This window comes from Chiloscyllium plagiosum, unplaced genomic scaffold (assembly GCF_037043375.1).
Source record: "Chiloscyllium plagiosum isolate Xiang-an unplaced genomic scaffold, Cpla_swu_hap1 HiC_scaffold_5, whole genome shotgun sequence".
NCBI classification, from domain to species: Eukaryota; Metazoa; Chordata; class Chondrichthyes; order Orectolobiformes; family Hemiscylliidae; genus Chiloscyllium; species Chiloscyllium plagiosum.
This window is the reverse complement of record NW_028270143.1, coordinates 19408203-19429431: the sequence shown is the minus strand read 5'-3', so window position 1 is coordinate 19429431 and position 21229 is coordinate 19408203. Positions and strand designations below refer to the sequence as shown.

The 21229-nt window shown below is 45.9% G+C and overlaps 1 long non-coding RNA gene across 1 annotated transcript; it reads right to left on the bottom strand.

The window, feature by feature from the left end:
• Window positions 1-1445: 1445 nt before the first annotated feature.
• Window positions 1446-13435, bottom strand: LOC122550232 (uncharacterized). Its single transcript, XR_015757082.1, has 3 exons — window positions 13410-13435; window positions 11633-11717; window positions 1446-1670 (listed from the first exon to the last, which is right to left on the bottom strand). It is a non-coding gene; the product is annotated as an uncharacterized LOC122550232 (long non-coding RNA).
• Between the last annotated feature and the right edge of the window lie 7794 nt (window positions 13436-21229).

The following is a 21229-nucleotide window of genomic DNA, read 5'->3' as shown; positions in this document are numbered from 1 at the left end:
TGTGTGTGTGTTGCCATTGGCATCTTCTCTCATCACTTGCCCAACCCAACAGTTTTGACTAAGACTGACCTTCCCCTTGCCATTTCCATTTTCTGAGCCCTCGCTCCCCACCATCCTCCCTCCTATTCAACAAGCCTGATCTTCCTCCACTGTCTCCACTAATCAATACACCTCAAAACCTGTTTGTTTCCTCCCAAATCCTGAAGCAGTGTCCAATAGTCCACAGTTGCAGCCTTCAGTCTTTTCTATTCAGTAACTAGTCCAATGCTAATCTTGCCATTTTAAACAGGGAGCAGAGGAAAATAATAAAATATTCCTATCAAATTGGGCGAAGTCTTTGCTTCCTAACCTCTCTGGGTTCGCAGATAAAAGCTAAATTTGCCAATGAAAGCTTCCAGGGTTTAGTTTGAGGACAAGAGAGACAATCCTGTGCAATCAGCTTGTCATCAGAATTTCCTGTGGTGGAAATGATTAAGGTCAAAAAGGTACGCTGCATGTACACATGGAAAAGCTGGTTATCAAATCTTTGCTGTTTATGGGAGCTTGCTGTGCAAAATTCAACTGTAACTTGCCATTGCACTTGGATGACATGCTCTCAGCCTTTGCGCATAGATTTACTGATTGCATCCAGCATTTTTTGGTTTATGCTGATTTTCTTTCTCCAGTAGCCTGGCACTTGAAGTCTGCTTCTGAATTGTCTGCCTCAGAGATGTTGGATAAGGTTACCATGAAAGACTCTCCTCAACCTCTCTCTCACTTGAGGTGTGCTGACCCTCAGGTTAGACCACCACCGATTGTCTCCCTCTCATGAGAGTGCAGCCCTATGGGCCGGTAGAACAATGGTGACTTTAGGTTCAACAATCTTCAACAAATAGGAAGGATATAGAACAATAAATCTGCAAGGGAAATGGTCAGTGGAAATATTCTATTGTTGGATCAAAATTCTGGAACTAACAGCACTGTAGGAATACCTACACCAGAAGGACTGCATTGGTTTAAAAGTAATTCACTATCACAGCTTCAAGGCCAAATATGGGTGGGCAATAAATACTGGAGCAGTCAGCAAAGTCCACATCCCCTAAATGAACAATAATGTTTGTCCAATGATCCAACTGCAAACAAGGAGTGCTCAAAAAAAAATCCTGCAGCACCAAACTGTTCTCTCTGTGAAAATCATGAATCTCACTCTGAACAGACAATTCATCTTGAATACCAGATTTGATTTTTCATGCCGAAGACAGCGTGTAGATCATCCCCACTGTGTTTTATTGTACTGAGTGCATGTTTGTTTTAAAAATACCACTGTGCTTTATTTCTGGATGGTAAAACGATCGTACTGGAGGCTCAGAATCAAGGACATAGTAGCCCAAGATAAGATCCTTCCAAGAGCAGTCAGGGGCTAGCAGGCCCCTTAGAGCTGTGCCCCAGCAATGCTGCATGCCCATTCTGCACTGTGCCTGACATGCACTCCGTCACGCGTTAAGGCAAGTCTTTTGTGCTGCAGTATACTCCTGCTCACTCAGACCCTCTGGTGACATCCTGCTTTTTTGTGTCTGTTCCAGTTGATTGAGAATGAACTGGCTGGTGTCGATAAAGCATTCCACACAGTTCACAAAGCAGATTTCTGTTCTGCTGTCGAGCCGTGGGCCTGGTTTATCCATACACTTATCCTGCCAAGGAAGAGGACAATCATCAGCAGGACAGGAATGAAGTGTTGGGACCTGATCAAATTTGACATGTCAAAGGAATCAAAGGGAAATGGGAACATTTCTGGCCAGGAGTGATTACTTTCAAATAGAGACAGAATAAACTTGCTCGTTACAGTTACATTAAACATCTGTAAGGGGGCATTTTGGAATCTTTCAAGGTTATATCATTCAATTTTTGCATAACAAAGTAATTGGAAGCAGTCAATAAAAGGAAGTAGTAAACATGAGGCTCAGTGGTTAGACTGCTGCATCACAGCACCAGGGACCTGGGTTCGATTCCAGCCTCAGGCAGTTTTTCCTGTGTCTGCGTGGGTTTCCTCCGGGTGCTTCAGTTTCCTCCCACACTCCAAAGATATACGGTTTAGGTAAATTGGCCATGCTAAATTGCCCATAGTGTTCAGGAATGTGTAGGTTAGGTGCTTTAGTCAGGGGTAAATGGAGAGTAATGGGGAATGGGTTTGGGTGGGATACTCTACAGAGGGTCGGGGTGGACTTGTTGGGCCGAAGGGCCTGTTTCCACACTGTAGGGATTCTATGATATCGATGAAGTTGCAGACAGATATAAACATCACAAGTGCAATTATAATGAGGGAGTTTAATTACCAATTTAATTACCTCTTGTTGAGGGAAAAAGTTCCTAAGGTGTGGGTAATAGAATTTTCTACAATGATATGTGTCTAGCTAACAAGAAAGGAGGCACCTGCTTCCTGGGAAAGAGGTGAATCAAGTAGATCAAGTGACATTGGAGTGCATTTAGGGCTAGTTATCATTATATCTTATGGAAAATGATATTGGTTAATTCAGGGTTAGAATAATCAACTGGCGGAGAGTGGACTTCTGTGAGGCAAGGTTTGTGAGAAAAACAGTAGCCGAATAGTGAACTATCTTCAAAGAGGAGATGGTTCAGCATGGTCCTGGTATAGTCTTTCAAATGGGAAAAGTGGGGGACAAGGGAGGAAATAGCCAACATAGTACAATTATTCAAGAAGGGACCAAGGGATAAACAAGGAAACTACAGACCAGTCAGTCTAACCTCAGTGTTGGGGAAACTATTGGAAACAATTCTGAGGGACAGAATTAATTTGATTTTGGAGAGGCAGGGATTAATCAAGAACAGTTAATATGGTTTTGATAAGAGGAGGTCATGCCTAACCAATTTGATTGAATTATATGAAGAGGTGACCAAATGTGTAGATGAAGTCAATGCTTTTGATGTAGTCTATTTGGACTTTCACAAGGCTTTTGATAAGGTCCTGCATGGATACTGATAACAAAGGTAAGAGACAATTCAATCCAAAGAAATTTGGCAAATTGGATCCACTACTGGCTAAGTGACAGGAAGTAAAGGATGATTGCTGAAGGATGTTTTTCTCACTGGAACTCTTACATCCAGTGGGGTTCCACAGGGGTCAATGTCGGGGCCCTCCCTGTTTGAGGTTTATTTACATGATTGAGACTTGAATGTAGGAAGGTTGATCACTAAGTTCACAGATGATATTGGTGGGGTGATATGTAATGAGGAGGATAGTCATAGATTACAAGAGTATAGAGACAGACTGGTCAGATGGGCTGATCAGTGGCAAATGGAATTCAATCTGGATAAGTGTGAGGTGATATACTTGGCAGGACAGACAAGGCAAGGGAATACCTGATGAATGGTAGGACCCTGTGAAGCACCAAGGATCAGAGGGACATTTGTGTGCATGTACACTTGTCCTTTAAGGATTCAGGCAGGTGGAAAAAGTGGTTAAGAAGGCATATGAGATACTCTGTTCTGAGGAAGGGGCATCGGACGCAAAACATTAACTTTGATTTCTCTGCACAGATGCTGCCAGACCTGCTGAGCTTTTCCAGCAACTTCTGTTTTTGTTTCTGACTTACAGCACCTGGAGGTTTTTTAATGGGATACTTGCCTTTATTAGTGGAGGCATAGGGTTTAAGAGCGAGGAGGTGATGCTGGAACTGTATAAAATGTTGGTTAGAACACAGCAAGATATTGTGTGCAGTTCTGGATTTTACATTATAAGAGGATGTGATTGCACTAGAGAGGATGTAGAGGGGTTTTATCAGGATGTTGCCTGGACTGGAGAACCTAAGTTATGAAAAGAGATTGGACAGACTAAGATTGTTTTCCTTAGAGCAGATTAGAGGGGACATGATTGAAATATCTAAAATTATGATGGGAATAGATATTTTAGACAGGAAGGAATTGTTGTTCTTGATGAAGAGTTCAATGACCAGGGGCAAAGATTTAAAGTAAGGAGCAGAATGTTTAGGCGAGAATTTTTTTCACCCAGGGGATGGTGGGAAACTGTAACTCACTGTCTGTAGAGGTGATAGAGATAGAAACCCTTGAAATATTTAAGAAGGTGTACATTTGTGATGCCAAGGCTTACAAGTCTATGAGCCAAGTACTAGATAAGCTACATGGTTGTTCTTGATCAGCACAGACATGATGGGCCAAAGGACCTTTTTCGGTGCTAGATATCTCTACATCTGTATGACTTCCAGATGCCAAAGGGGCTAGAAATCACGTGAAATAGAAAAAGCTGTTCTTATATCAGGTAATAAACATAATTGAGAATCAAGATGAAAACAGAGGTTCAGAAGGGAGGTGAAAAAGCTAATATGAGAAACAAAAAGGCATTATGAAAATCACTGGTAAATACCAAAAAGAAAAATCCCAAACTCTTCTATGAGCACATGACAGCGAAAGGGTGATGAGGAGGAGGAATGATTAGAACCAAGAAGAGCATTACAAATTTGAGGCAAGAGGCATGGCTGAAATGTTAAATGATTACTTTGTATCTGACTTTACTTACAAGACAGATGTTGCCTAGGTCATATTGGCAGAGGAGGAAACTCAGTTACTCAAAGAATTAAAATTGATAGGGAGGAGATATTGGTTAAGTTATTTGTATTTAAAATTGACAAAGCACCAGAAATAGATAAGATGCATCCAAAGACTTTGAAGAAAGTGAAAGGTTCTTCAGCAGCATTGGTCATATCTTCCAATTTTCCCTGGATTTTGAGTGTGACCAGCAGCAGAGTGTAAAGGAACCCGAAAGGCTACAGCTAAGGTGAGACAGTTTGTTTTGAAATTACCGTGGGCAGCGGTGTTTTTTTTTCTCTTCACAGAAAGAGCGGGAGCAGCAGGGGGAAGTGACGAAGACCAGAGGGGCAGCCGGGAAGGAAAGCAGTGAGTATAAATACTCACCCTTTGACGCCAACGGTCATTTTGAGTGCGACCAGCAGCAGAGTGTAAAGGAACCCGGAAGGCTACAGCTAAGGTGAGACAGTTTGTTTTAAAATTACTTACCGGTAGCGGGCAGCGGTGTTATTTTTTCTCTTCACAGAAAGAGTGGGAGCAGCAGGGGGAAGTGATGAAGGCCAGAGGGGCAGCCGGGTAGGTTATTTCCCTATAAAAGCGCGCAGGAGAAGAACCCGAGGCACTACAGAGGTAGTGCCTCCCACCCGCCCTCCTCCTCTAACCTAATAATAAGACCCGTTGTGGTAAGTAGGTATGTGCTGCATTTTGCTTGTTCTATTCTTTAGACCCAGTTTTTTTTTAGAGGGATGGCAGTGAAGGCAGTGCAATGTTCCTCTTGCAACATGTTTGAGGTGAGGGATGCCATGGACGACACCGCTGATTACACTTGCAGGAAGTGCACCCATCTCCAGCTCCTCCAAGACCGTGTTAGGGAACTGGTGCTGGAGTTGGATGAACTTAGGATCATTCGGGAGGCAGAGGGGGTCATAGATCGGAGCTTTAAGGAAGTAGTAACTCCAAAGATTGCAGACAGATGGGTGACAGTGAGGAGGACTGGGAGGAAGCAGCCAGTGCAGGGACCCCCTGCGGCCGTTCCCCTCAAGAACAAGTATACCGTTTTGGATACTTGTTGGGGGGACAACTTACCAGGGGTAAGTAATGGGGCTCAGGCCTCTGGAACGGAGCCTGTCCCCGTTGCTCAGAAGGGAAGGGTGGAGAAGAGCAGAGCAATAGTAATTGGGGATTCGATAGTTCGGGGCACAGATAGGAGGTTTTGTGGGGGCGAGAGAGACTCACGTTTGGTATGTTGCCTCCCAGGTGCAAGGGTACATGATGTCTCTGATCGTGTTTTCCGGGTCCTTAAGGGGGAGGGGGAGCAACCCAAAGTCGTGGTCCACATTGGCACCAATGACATAGGTAGGAGGAGGGCTGAGGATGTTAGGCAGGCTTTCAGGGAGCTAGGTTGAAAGCTCAGAGTTAGAACGAACAGAGTTGTTGTCTCTGGTTTGTTACCCGTGCCCACGTGATAGAGAGTTGAGGAATAGGGTGAGAGAACAGTTAAATGCGTGGCTACAGGGATGGTGCAGGAGGGAGGGATTTATTTGGATAACTGGGGTTCTTTCTGGGGAAGGTGGGACCTCTATAAACAGAATGGTCTACATCTGAACCTGAGGGGCACCAGTATCCTTGGCGGGAGGTTTGCTAGTGCTCTTGCGGGGGGTTTAAACTAACTCTGCAGGGAGCTGGCCTCCTACCTGCCCTCGACCTCTTCATAGCCAACTGCTGCCGCGATATTAACCGCCACCTGAACTCCCCCACCCCTCTCACCCACTCCAACCTCTCACCCTCGGAACGCGCAGCCCTCCACTCCCTCCGTTGAAACCCCAACCTCACTATCAAACCAGCAGACAAGGGAGGCGCGGTAGTAATTTGGCGCACCGACCTTTACACCGCTGAGGCCAAACGCCAGCTCGCAGATACCTCCTCCTACTGCCCCCTTGACCATGACCCCATCCCCTACCACCAAACCATCATCTCCCAGACCATCCATAACCTCATTACCTCGGGGGATCTCCCATCCACCGCCTCCGACCTCAGAGTCCCACAACCCCGCACCGCCCGCTTCTACCTCCTGCCCAAAATCCACAAACCTGACTGCCCCTGCCGACCCATTGTCTCCGCCTGCTCCTGCCCCACCGAACTCATCTCCGCATACCTTGACACGGTCCTGTCCCCCTTAGTCCAAGAACTCCCCACCTACGTTCGGGACACCACCCATGCCCTCCACCTCCTCCATGATTTTCGCTTCCCCGGTCCCCAACGTCTTATCTTCACCATGGACATCCAGTCCCTGTACACCTCCATCCCCCATCATGAAGGACTCAAAGCCCTCCGCTTCTTCCTTTCCCGCCGTACCAACCAGTACCCTTCCACTGACACCCTCCTTCGACTGACTGAACTGGTCCTCACCCTGAACAACTTCTCTTTCCAATCCTCCCACTTCCTCCAAACGAAAGGAGTAGCCATGGGCACCCGCATGGGCCCCAGCTATGCCTGCCTCTTCGTAGGATATGTGGAACAGTCCATCTTCCGCAACTACACTGGCCCCACCCCCCACCTTTTCCTCCGCTACATCAATGACTGTATCGGCGCCGCCTCGTGCTCCCACGAGGAGGTTGAACAGTTCATCCACTTCACCAACACCTTCCACCCCGACCTCAAATTCACCTGGACAGTCTCAGATTCCTCCCTCCCCTTCCTCGACCTTTCTATTTCTATCTCAGGCGACCGAATCAACATGGACATCTACTACAAACCGACCGACTCCCACAGCTACCTGGATTACACCTCCTCCCACCCTGCCCCCTGTAAAAACACCATCCCATTCTCCCAATTCCTTCGTCTCCGCCGCATCTGCTCCCAGGAGGACCAGTTCCAAAAACGTACAACCCAGATGGCCTCCTTCTTCAAGGACTGCAATTTCCCCCCCGACGTAGTCGACGATGCCCTCCACTGCATCTCTTCCACTTCCCGCTCCTCTGCCCTTGAGCCCCGCCCCTCCAACCGCCACCAGGACAGAACCCCACTGGTCCTCACCTACCACCCCACCAATCTCCATGTACAGCGCATCATCCGCCGTCATTTCCGCCACCTCCAAACGGACCCCACCACCAAGGATATATTTCCCTCCCCTCCCCTATCAGCATTCTGTAAAGACCACCTCCTCCGTGACTCCCTCGTCAGATCCACACCCCCCACCAACCCAACCTGCACTCCCGGCACCTTCCCCTGCAACCGCAGGAGGTGCAAGACTTGCATCCAGACCTCCCCCCTCACCTCCCTCCAAGGCCCCAAAGGAAACTTCCATATCCGCCACAGATTCACCTGCACCTCCACACACATCATCTATTGCATCCTCTGCACCCGATGTGGCCTCCTCTATATTGGGGAGATCAAGGCCGCCTACTTGCGGAGCGTTTCAGAGAACACGTCTGGGACACCCAGATCAACCAACCCAACCACCCTGTGGCTCAACACTTCAACTCCCCCTCCCACTCCACCAAGGATATGCAGGTCTTTGGACTCCTCCATTGTCAGACCACAACAACACGACGGTTGGAGGAAGAGCGCCTCATCTTCCGCCTAGGAACCCTCCAACCACAAGGGATGAATTCGGATTTCACCAGTTTCCTTATTTCCCCTCCCCCCACCTTGTCTCAGTCAAATCCATCGAACTCAGCACCGCCTTCCTAACCTGCAATCTTCTTCCTAACCTCTCCGCCCCCACCCCAGTCTGACCTATCACCCTCACCTTGACCTCTTTCCACCTATTGCATTTCTGACGCCCCTCCCCCAAGTCCCTCCTCCCAACCTTTTATCTTAGCCTGATGGACAAACGTTCCTCATTCCTGAAGAAGGGCTTATGCCCGAAACGTCGATTCTCCTGTTCCCTGGATGCTGTCTGACCTGCTGCGCTTTTCCAGCAACACATTTTCAGTTCTAACTCTGCAGGGGCATGGGAACCTAGACTGTAGCTTTAGGGTGCAGGACCTGGAGTGTAGGGAGGTTAGGAACATGGCATCAATCTCAAATGAGGGTGCCTGTAAACAGGAAAGTGGCTTGAAGTGTGTATATACTTCAATGCAAGAAGTATACGAAATAAGGTAGGTGAACTTGCAGCGTGGGTTGGTACCTGGGACTTCGATGTTGTGGCTATTACGGAGACATGGGTAGAACAGGGACAGGATTGGCTGTTGCAGGTTCCAGGGTTTAAATGTTTCAGTAGGGTCAGAGGTGGGGGTAAAAGAGGGGGAGGTGTGGCATTGCTAGTCAAAGATCGTATTACAGCGGTGGAAAGGACGATGGATGAAGACTCTCCATCTGAGGTAGTTTGGGCTGAGGTTAGGAATAGGAAAGGTGAGGTCACCCTGTTAGGAGTTTTTTATAGGCCTCCTAATAGTCCTAGAAACGTAGAAGAAAGGATGATTCAGGAGAAGAGTGAAAGTAATAGGGTGGTTGTTATGGGGGACTTTAACTTTCCTGATATTGATTGGGAAAGCTATAGCTCAAGTTCGTTAGATGGGTCGGTGTTTGTCCAATGTGTGCAGGAGGGTTTCCTGACACAATATGTTGATAGGCCAACAAGAGGTGAGGCCATACTGGATTTGGTTCTGGGTAACGAACCAGGCCAGGTGTTAGAATTAGAGGTTGGTGAACACTTTGGGGACAGTGACCACAATTCGGTGACTTTTACTCTAGTGATGGAGAGGGATAAGTGTGCACTGCAGGGCAAGAGTTATAGCTGGGGGCAGGGAAATTATGATGCGGTGAGGCATGACCTAGGATGCGTGGCTTGGAAAAGTAGGCTTCAAGGCAAGGGCGTAATTGATATGTGGAGCTTGTTCAAGGAGCAACTATTGAGTGTCCTTGATAAGTATGTACCCGTCAGGCAGGGAGGAAAGGGTCGTGTGAGGGAGCCGAGGTTTAATAGGAATTGGAATCCCTTGTTAAATGGAAGAGGGCGGCCTATGTAAAGATGAGGCGTGAAGGTTCAATTGAGGCGATTGAGAGTTATAAGGTAGCCAGGAAGGACCTGAAGAGAGAGCTAAGAGCAGCAAGGAAGGGACATGAAAGGTCCTTGGTTGGTTCGATTAGGGAAAACCCTAAGGCTTTCTATAGGTATGTCAGGAATAAAAGAATTACTAGGGTGGGAATAGGTCCAGTCAAGGATAGTAGTGGGAAGTTGCGTGTGGAGGCTGAAGAGATTGGGGAGACACTGAATGAATACTTTTCGTCAATATTCACTCAGGAACAGGACATTGTTGCCGATGTGAATACTGAGTCACAATTAAGTAGAATGAATGGCTTTGAGGTATGTAGGGAAGAGGTGTTGGAAATTCTGGAAAGGGTGAAAATAGATAAGTCCCCTGGGCCTGATGGCATTTATCCTCGGATTCTCTGGGAAGCAAGGGAGGAGATTGCAGAGCCATTGGCCTTGATTTTTATGTCCTCGTTGTCTACAGGAATAGTGCCAGAAAACTGGAGGATAGCAAATGTGGTTCCCTTGTTCAAGAGGGGGAGTAGGGATAACCCTAGTAACTATAGGCCGGTGAGTCTCACTTCTGTGGTGGGAAAAGTCTTAGAGAGAATTGTAAGGGATAGGATTTATGAACATCTGGATAGGAATACTGTGATCAAGGATAGTCAGCATGGTTTTGTGAAGGGCAGGTCGTGCCTCACAAACCTTATTGAATTCTTTAAGAAGGTGACTAAGGAGGTGGACGAGGGGAAAGCAGTAGATGTGGTGTATATGGATTTTAGTAAGGCGTTTGATAAGGTTCCCCATGGTAGGCTACTTCAAAAAATACGGAGGTATGGCATTGAGGGTAAGTTGGAGGTTTGGATTAGGAATTGGTTAGCTGGAAGAAGACAGAGGGTAGTAGTTGATGGTAAAGGTTCATCTTGGAGTGCCGTTACTAGCGGTGTTCCGCTAGGATCTGTTTTGGGACCATTGCTGTTTGTCATTTTTATAAATGACCTGGAGGAGGGGCTAGAAGGTTGGGTGAGCAAGTTTGCGGATGATACGAAAGTCGGAGGAGTTGTTGACAGTGAGGAAGGATTTGGCAGGTTACAGCAGGATATAGATAAGCTGCAGAATTGGGCAGATAGGTGGCAAATGGAGTTCAATGTAGCTAAGTGTGAGATGATTCACTTTGGTAAGAGTAACAAAAAGATGGGGTACTGGGCTAATGGTCGGATACTTGGTAGTGTGGATGAGCAGAGGGATCTTGGTGTCCATGTACACAGATCTTTGAAAGTTGCCACCCAGGTAAATAGTGCGGTGAACAAGGCATATGGCGTACTGGCTGTTATTGGTAGAGGAATTGAGTTCCGGAGTCCTGAGATCATGTTGCAGTTGTATAAGACTCTGGTGCGGCCGCACCTGGAGTATTGTGTACAGTTTTGGTCGCCATACTATAGGAAGGATGTGGAGGCACTGGAACGGGTGCAGAGGAGGTTTACCAGGATGTTGCCTGGTATGGTAGGAAGATCGTATGAGGCTGAGGCACTTGGGGTTGTTTTCATTGGAGAAAAGAAGGTTTAGGGGTGACTTGATAGAGGTGTACAAGATGATTAGGGGTTTAGATAGGGTTGACCGTGAGAACCTTTTTCCACATATGGAGTTGGCTATTACGAGGGGGCATAGCTTTAAATTAAGGGGTGGTAGGTATAGGACAGATGTTAGGGGTAGGTTCTTTACTCAGCGAGTCGTGAGTTCATGGAATGCACTGCCAATAGCAGTGGTGGACTCTCCCTTTTTATGGGCATTTAAGGGGGTATTGGATAGGCATATGGAGGACAGTGGGCTAGTGTAGGTGAGGTGGGCTTGGATTGGCGCAACATCGAGGGCCAAAGGGCCTGTACTGCACTGTATTCTTCTATGTTCAATGGGTAGTGCCTGAGAACTGGAGAATGGCAAACATTATGCCCTTTTCAAAAAGGTTTGTAAAGATTAGCCCAGAAATTACACAGCAGTCAATTTAACTTTGGTGGTGGAATTATTTTTGTTCAGAATAGAATTAATAGTCATTTATAAAAATGTTAAGTAATTCCAACAGTCAACATGGTTTATGAAAGGAAAATTAAGTCTCACCATCTTGCTGGAGTTTCTTGGAGCGGAAAGATTGATGTGATATACGTGTACTTCCACAAGGCCTGATACAGTACTGCAAACAGACCTGAAAACAATGTTGTAGAGACAGTATCAGCAAGAATACAAAATTCCCTGAGGAATAAGAAATAATAAGAGAGCAACGGTTAATACATACTTTCTAGGATACAATAAAGTTTGTACTGAAAGTCCCTTGGGGATTTGCACTGCAACACTTGCTTTTCCTGCTATATAAAGGATTTAAGCATTTTAATGCAGGAGGCAGTTTCACAGTATGTAGTAACACAAACATTAGTGGAATTGTAAATTGTTAGGAGGACAGTGTAAAACTTCAAAAGGACAATGACAAGTTGGTGAAGTGGGCAGATGGGTGGCAAATGAAGTTCAATATGGAGGACTGTTAGATGGTACACTTTGGAACAAAGAATGTTCCAGCATAAAATAAATCATACTATTCTAAGGGGTATGCAGGAGCAGAGAGACTAGGTGTGTATGTGCATAGGTCATTAAAGGTGACAGGAAGCATAGAGAGTTGTTTATATTTTAGGTTTGTCAATAGGGACACAGAATACAATAAGTTGCGATGAACTTATTGGACAATAGTCAGACTTGGCTGGGGTATTGTGTACAGTTTTGGGCACCACACTATCGCAAGGATCTGAATGTATTGGCAAAAGTACAGAGAAGATATTGACAGTAAGTTCACAGATGAGATTGAAGAAGTTAGGACTGTTTTCCTTGGAAAAGATTGAGTTAAGGGCTATGAGGAGTGTTGATAGAAGTTTTCAAAATCATGAGTGGACTTAGGTAGAGTAGCTAGAAAGAAACTGTCTCCACTCATTAAAGGATTGAGAATCAGAAGGAACTGTTCTATTAGTCTTTGCAAAAGAAACAAATATGAGGTGACAAAAAGTTTTCTCATACAATGAATAGTTAGGGCCTGGAATCCACTTCCTGTAAGTATGGTGCAGGCAAGTTCAGTTGAGGTAGATAAGATGGCGTGACTATTTGAATCGAAACAATATGCCAAGTTATAAGGAGAAACAGGAGATCAGTACCAAGTCAAAATACTCAGAGATGGTACAAACACGATAGGTCTTCTAAGCCGTAATAGTTCTGTGATTCTCAAAGTGTGACTTTCACTGCACGATCGTCCACACACCAGCTAAGCTACTAACACACTGAGACCATGTGTTGTCATCAGTTTTTAACTCCATATTTAACTCCAGTTTTTGTATATTCCTGGAATTGTAAACGAAAACATGTCTGCAGGAGATAGCTTCCTGCTGAGAGCTGGGTGAGTAGTAAATCTCATATTATCTACTTTTTTAGTGTTTCTGTTTGATGTTTCCCTTACTCTGTACAAGTGTGACATTTTCTGTACAAGTGTTCACACAGAACATTACATTTGCAGAACATTTGCAGTCATGTTTTGGTTGTAATAATTCTCTAAAATAAAACAGACGTTGGAATAAAAAGAAATCATGTTCATCAGTGCTTTTGGGTTCTAATCCATTAGCATGACACCCTCAGATTGTACATCTATTATATTAACCATTGGCATCACAACATGCAATATTTTACTACTTTTTTAATAGAAGGTGTACTGCTGACTCAAGAGTGGTATTAAAATAATGAAAGGTTGATAGAATAGATGCAGAGAGGATATTTCCTTTTTTGGGGAAGCACATAACTAGAGGCCACCAATATGAAAGGTTCACCAAAAATCCTTTCAGGAATTCAGAAGAAGCTTCCTTACCAAAAGAGCAATGAGATGTGAACTCACGAGAAGATGGAGTTGTAAAGCAAATTATTAATTTCTTTAAGAGGAAGCTAAAGCATACAAGGGAGAAGGTTATGAGGATTACAGTGCTAGATTTAACTGTGAAAAGATTTGAGGAAGTTCAAAGTAGAGTGTGTTTGTTCTACATCCTGACTTAATGTTGTGAATGTTTCATCTTTCACTTTTGCGCATGGTCCCAGCACCCAGCTTAACTGTTCTCACGGTTTTGGCAGCACTTCCCATGCTAAATCATCCCTTTGATTTTTCCATGATTGCTGGTCAACTTGCTCACGTTACAAACTGTAATTCCCAGGCACTTTCAATTAATTGATTTTAAGACTCTGTTAAATAGATTTTAGAATGCAACATAAAATGTATGTGTCATTAGAAGATTACTTCTCTATTGATAAAGATATCCAGGTTTCGTTTCACTCAAATTTGTCATCAATGTGTTGGTAGCTCTCTTTGACATCACATTTTTTTTTCCATCCCTTACAGTTTTTCTTTTCACTGATTTTTGATAGTTTGTATAGAACATTAAATTGTAGGGCAAGAGCTTTTCATTTGGTCTAATGTGAGCCAGTGCCACAAACTGAATTTAAAATGATTGATCTTACTCTATTGAATTTCTGTAATAATTTTGATTTAATTGCAGGAAATACAAAAGATCCACAAAATAAGCTTTTAATACGAGAACCTATCATTGAAAGCAAACACTTCAGCATAACAGTGTCATTGCTGAAACACTGAACCACACCACATACAGTTTCAGCCAGTGAAACTGCACAATACATCCAGAAAACATGAAACAATGATATCACAAAAGCCACCAATTCACAGTTGAAGTGTCTTTATATAGCCGAATAACAGAGTGAAGTTAAAACAAATTCTCACCAATCATAGTTAATCTAATTAAATAAACAATAAATAATAAGTTATAATATAACTGAAAGTTATTATTGATGTTGTTTTGAACAGTGATCATTTTTGAATGAGTTCAGAAATTTCTAAATTGATACAGATACCAAGGCCCATTTTAAAATGAGGAGAGGGAGAGGTAGAAGCAGTGGAAAACTGCAGCATACAGGAAATGTAAGGTCTTGCAAAATTAATGGCATGATCTTATTTAAAGTTTCTTTTATTTCCTGGTCGACGGCCAATTGGATTTATGATTAATTGTAATTAGTGTACTGACTGGCTATATAATGAGGTAGATGTCTATTCCACTGTAAGTATCTGTGTATCCTGTCAGTGGCAGCCATTAAATATGCAACATTTAAAACGTGGTGCTGAATGTTCCTATTTTCAGTCAAAATGTCTGATTGAGTGAGATTCATGGGCCTTAATCCCCTATGGTCCTCAATGACTTCTCATGCAATCCTCTGCTCTTCACTTCATAAATTATGCAATCGGGCTCTTTGGCACTATTCACGTATAATCACATATTTGAAGAGACAGAAATACTCGCACTACCAGGACCTTTTGACATTCACATGGTTGGTGTCATATTTAATGCCCAGCTGTACACTTGCAAGCCAGGAACTGCACCTCACATTTTGGTTCTCAATCATTATCGCTGAGAACATGGCTCAGAAAGCAAATCTGACTCCTTGTTTCACAGACCGGAACTTGGAGGTATTGCTGGATGGAATGATAGAAATAGGGCTGTCGCCCCTGCAGGTGCCACAGAATACACTGCTTCTGCCCCTTGACCCCCATGGTGAACGTCACTTCCATTGGTAATGTCACCCATGATCCCATAACCACAGCCACTCTGGAGACAATCTCTGCCCCCACTCCCAACTTCAGCCCCAGATCAGGTCCTAGCTCCCAGCTCTGCCATGTTTTTGCTATTCCCCCAGACATCCCGCTCACTGAGGATGAACGATCAGTCCTCAGTAAAGGCCTCACCTTCATCCCCCTATACTCCAAGATCAATGAATTCAACATGTGTTGTGATCGCGAACTTCTCTTCTGCCATCTCCATGCTTACTTTTTCCATCTGGACTCCCACCCACCCTCCAAGGACTCATTCTCCTTCCTCCAACACACCCCATCCCCTTGAACACCGTGTGCCAGTCTGTTATCTGTCCTCGATTTCTTCATTTCTAACTGCCACAGTGATATTGACTGCCTCAACCTTTCCACCCCTCTCGCCCACTCCAATCTCTCATTGTTGTAATGCACAGCCCTCCACTCCTTCTGCTCCAACTCAAACCTCACCATCAAACCAGCAGACAAGGGGGGAGGGGAGGTTTGTGCGCAGTGGTAGTTTAGCGCACCAACCTCTGCACCGCTGAAGCCACGCTTCAACTCGCAGACACTTCCACTGCCCCCTCGACCAAGACCTACCTCCCACCACCAAACCATCATCTCCCAGACCATCCACAACCTCATCACTTCAGGGCATCTCTCACCAGCAGCCTCCAACCTCATAGTCCAGGAACCCTGCACTGCCCTGTTCTACCTTCTACCCAAAATTCACAATCCTGACTGCCCCAGTAGACCCATCATCTCAGCCTGCTCCTGCCCCGCCAAACTTATCTCTGTATACCTTAGACCATAAGACCCTATGACCATAAGACATAGGAGTGGAAGTAAGGCCATTCAGCCCATTGAGTCCACTCCGCCGTTTAATCATGGCTGATGGGCATATCAACTCCATTTACCCGCACTCTCCCCATAGCCCTTAATTTCTTGTGAGATCAAGAATTTATCAATCTCTGCCTTGAAGACATTTAACAGCCTGGCCTCCACAGCGCTCCATGAATTCCATAGGCCCACCACTCTCTGGCTGAAGAAATGTCTCCTCATTTCCATTCTAAATTGACCCCCTCTAATTCTAAGGCTGTGCACCCGGGTCCTCGTCTCCCTGCCTGACAGAAACAAATTCCCAGCATCCACCCTTTCTAAACCATGCATTATCTTGTAAGTTTCTATTAGATCTCCCCTCAAACTTCTAAACTCTAATGAACACAATCCCAGGATCCTCAGCTGTTCATCATGTTAGGCCTACCATTCCAGGGATCATCCGCTAGACACACTCCAGTACCAATATGTCCTTCCTGAGGTGCAGGGCCCAAAATTGGACACAATATTCTAATTGGGGCTTAACTGGAGCTTTATAAAGTCTTAGAAGCACATCACTGCTTTTATATTCCAACCCTATTGAGATAAATGACAACATTACATTTGCTTTGTTAATCACGGACTCAACCTGCAAGTTAACCTTTAAAGTATCCTGGACTAGCATTTCCAGATCCCGTCGTATTTTGGAAAAAAGAATACAGGCATGGACTATTTTCCAAATGGTGAGAAAATGCATAAAGCCAAAGTGCAAGACCTCGCATTTGCTCACGCTGAATTTCATCAGCCATTTCCTGGACCACTGTCCTAAACTGTCTCAATCTTTCTGCTGCCTCCCCACCTCGTCATTACTACCTACCTTGACACCGTCCTGTCATCCTTGGTCCAGGATCTCCTCACACACATTCGGGACATCACCCACGCCTTCCACCTCCTCCGTGACTTTCATTTCCCCGGAACCCAATGCCTCATCGTCACCATGGACGTCCAGTCACTCTACACCTCCATGACGAAGGTCTCCAAGCCCTCCGTTCCTTCCTCTCCTGCCGACCCAACCAGTGCTCTTCCACTGACGCACTCATTCGATTGGCTGAACTGGTCCTCACCCTCAACAATTTCTCCTTCAAATCCTCCCACTTTCTCCAGACCAAAGGGGTAGCCATGGACACCCGCATGGGCCCCCAGCTATGCCTGTCTCTTTGTTGGGTATGTGGAACAGTCCATTTTCCACAACTACACTGGCACCATTCCCCACCATTTCCTCCGCTACATCGATGACTGTATCGGTGACCTCGTGCTCCCACGAGGAGGTTGAACAGTTCATCAACTTCACGAACAACTTTCACTCTGACCTCAAGTTCACCTGGACCATCTTGGACACCTCCCTCCCCTTCCTGGATCTCTCCATCTCTATTATCCATGACCTACTCAACTCGGATATCTACTTCAAACCACAGTAGATACCACAGCTTCCACAGCTACCTGGACTAGACCTCCTCTCACCCTGCCTCCTGCAGAAACACTATCCCTTACTCCCAATTCCTCTGCCTTGGCCACATATGGTCCCAGGAGGACCAGTACCACCATAGAACATCACAGATGGCCTCCTTCAGGGACTGCAATTCTCTCCCACATTGTCAACGATGCTCTCCAGTGCATCTCCTCTACTTCCCACACCTCCACCTTTGAACCCCACCCATCCAATCGCAACAAGGACAGAACCCTTCTGGTCCTCGCCTTCCACCCAACCAACTTCCGGATACAATACATCATCCTCCACTATTTTGCCAGCTGCAAACAGACCCGACCACCAGGTATATATTTCCCTCCCCACCGCTATCTGCATTCTAGAGAGACCATTCCCTCCGCGACTCCCTTGTTAGGTCCACGCCACCCACCAATCCACTCTCCACTCCCGGCACGTTTCCTTGCCACAACAAGAAGTGCACAACCTGTGCCCACACCTCCCCCCTCACCTCCATCCAAGGCTCAAAGGAGCCCCCCACATGCGACAGAGATTTACCTGCACTTCCACACACGTCATTTACTGTCTCCATTGCTCTCGATGTGGTCTCCTCTGCATTGGGAAGACAGGACGCCAAGTTGCGGAACATTTCAGAGAATATCTGTGGGACACATGCACTCATCAACTCCAGTGGCCCGTGGCCGAACACTTCAACACCTCCCTTCCACTCTGCCAAAGAGGTGCAACACCTTGGCCTCATCCGGCGCCAAACTCTAGCCACCCGACACCTGTAGGAAGAGCGCCTCATCTTCCTTGGGACCCTCCAACTACACGAGATCAATGTTGATTTCACCAGTTTCCTCATTTCCCTGTCCCACCTTATCCCAGATCATTTCTAACTGCCGCAGCGATATTGACTGCCTCAATCTTTCCACCCCTCTCGCCCACTCCAAACTCTCATCGTTGCAATGCACAGCCCTCCACTCCTTCTGCTCTAACCCCAACCTCACCATCAAACCAGTAGACAAGGGGAGGGGGGGGAGGTTTGTGTGCAGTGGTAGTTTAGCGCACCAACCTCTGCACTGCTGAAGCCACACTTCAACTCGCGGACACTTCCACCACCAAATCATCATCTCCCAGACCATCCACAACCTCATCACTTAAGGGCATCTCTCACCAGCACCATCTCTCCCAGATCCTCTAACTCGGTACTGCCCTCTTGAACTTTCCTACCTGACCATCTCCCTTCCCACCTATCCGCTCCACCCTCCTCTCTGAATGATCACCATCAACCCCCACCTTTATCTCCCTATCGCACTCCCAGCTGCCTGCCCCCCAGTCTCACTCCCCCCTCATTTATCTCTCAGGCCCCTTGGGCCCCCACTCCCCTTATTCCTGATGAAGTGCTCATACTCGAAACATCGACTTTCCTGCTCCTCGGATGCTGCCTGACTGGCTGTGCTTTTCCAGCATCACACTTTTCGACTCCCTGTCTTTTTTCCTGCTGATTTCCAATGGAAACTACACCATCAGATCCAGCCAGTCTAGACTGATATTGTCCCTGGTCAGTTTTGTGTCCCAGATTAAAATAACACTCAGCAGTTAATCTGTGCTCCAGAAGGGCAATTGCCACATTTTCTCTCTGCTACCTCACCCTCACAGGCCACCATTCAGTTGAGCACTGCCACTACATACTCATGGACTACAACTCTCACTATTCCATTCAACATGTTCACTCAACACATCTCATTCATTTTAATTCTCCCAAACTACCAATCCCCCCAGCCCTCTCTGATTCCCACTTACTCACTGGGCTCACCTTCATCTCTCCTGCTCCTTAGAATCTCTACGGTGTGGAAACAGACCCTTTGGCCCAAAAGGTCCACACCGACCCTCTGAAGAGTATCTCACCTAAACCCATTCCCTAACAATCTACATTTACCCCTGACTAATGCACCTAAACTACACATCCCTGAACACTATGGGCAATTTAGCATAGCCAACTCACCTAACCTTTGGATTGTCGGAGGAAATCAGAGAACCCAGAGGAAACCCACACAGACACGGGGAGGATGTACAAACTCTACACAGACAGTCGCCCGAGGCTGGAATTAAACCCAGGTCCCTGGCACTACAAGGCAGCAGTGCCACCCTAGATATCAATAACTGCTGTTTCACCCACTTCCATCATACTCACTCCATCCCTTTGTCTCAATGCAGGAAAAATTGACTTACAACTGGACTGAGAGGGCCCAAAGCAGTCAAGGGATAATGGATATCAGGCTTCTCACACCATACGAAGAAAAGGTTTTCAATCTAAACAGATAGAAGCTTGCCCATTTACATGCAATGGGGAGACCTCAGTGGCCAGCGACACAGTAAATTTTCTTCTATAGTGCTGTACTGCTCTCCCATTAAAGAAACACTACCTCATTCTTAATCTGTTTTTATTCCTCTTACACAACTAATACCCTCTGTACTGAACACATGCTAATGGTACCCAACAAGCCTCCATCAAAAAGAGGCCATCACTGATGACCCTAACTCCATCTCTTGCTCTAATATGGAACCCACTGAACTCTCAGATGATGCGCTAAAAAGGCTTACGCCCACACACTCCCACAGCTCAGGCACTTCCTTGGTGGGTCCTCTTTTGAGAGTAGAGTCAGGAGCCCAACCTGGTAAGTATATCATTGACATGTCACTACAGCTAGCTGAGGAAGAAATGCCTCAGGTCTCTGACTTACACAGGTTTCCAGAGACTAGGCACCTGCTCCAGCAGCAGGCAAAAGGTGATCCCAGAGTTTTGGCCATTAATGACTTCATCTAAATGTACAGCAGGCACAAGACCAATAGACGGTTTGTCAAAGCAAGTTGGTAAACTGGATTGAAGATTGGAGGAGTCCACCAATGTCATTTGTACTATAACTGCTCTCATGTGTGCATCTGGCTGACCATGTGGAAAGGTGGCAGTCAGCATTTCCACCACACTCAGTAATATACACACAGACTTGGACTCCATCGCTCTAGCTACAGATACTCAGTATCAATAGCAAGGCAAGAGAGTAACGAGCGACCTCTACCTCCCTTCCTCTTCGGGTGACAGGGTGGTACCAGCATGCATCCAAAACAAGGAAGATACATACACAAAATGCTTAGAAGCTTCTTCTCTAGACACTTTAGGGGTGCCTATTGGCACCACTGTTCCTATTTATGAGGAAGGGGCATTTAAGCAAGCTAAAGGTCCAATGTTCACCGGTTACCTTGCCCTTGGTACTCTGGGTTTTTGGCTAGAATGATGGAGTCGAGTTAAGTATGTATAACCTGGCTGTCCTTTGGCAGCCATCAAGTTTTCTATAGAGGTAGCTAGATACTTGCATTACAAAGACAACATGGTGCCAAAAGCATCAGAGAAGTCCTCTAATCTTCAAGTCAATTTGCCTCATCCCTTAGACAAATCGGCCTGTTGCTTCTGTATCTGCCTGTGCATATGTATCAAGTCTCCGATTGGTGAAACCACAGGGTCATCTGCATGGAGCGGAGCAGGTCCCCTTTCTCCAGCTGTCATCCAAGTGCTAGCTACCTAGGGTATTTTTTAACTTTGCCAGCTGCAGAGATATGGTAGTGATGCAGTCACCAGCAGATGCTATTGATTCCATTCTGTATAAAATACCGACCGAGGTGTCAGGCTCTGAGCTGATGGGGGTTGCAGGAGGTGTCCATGTTTTATTCTTCTGAAGTACAG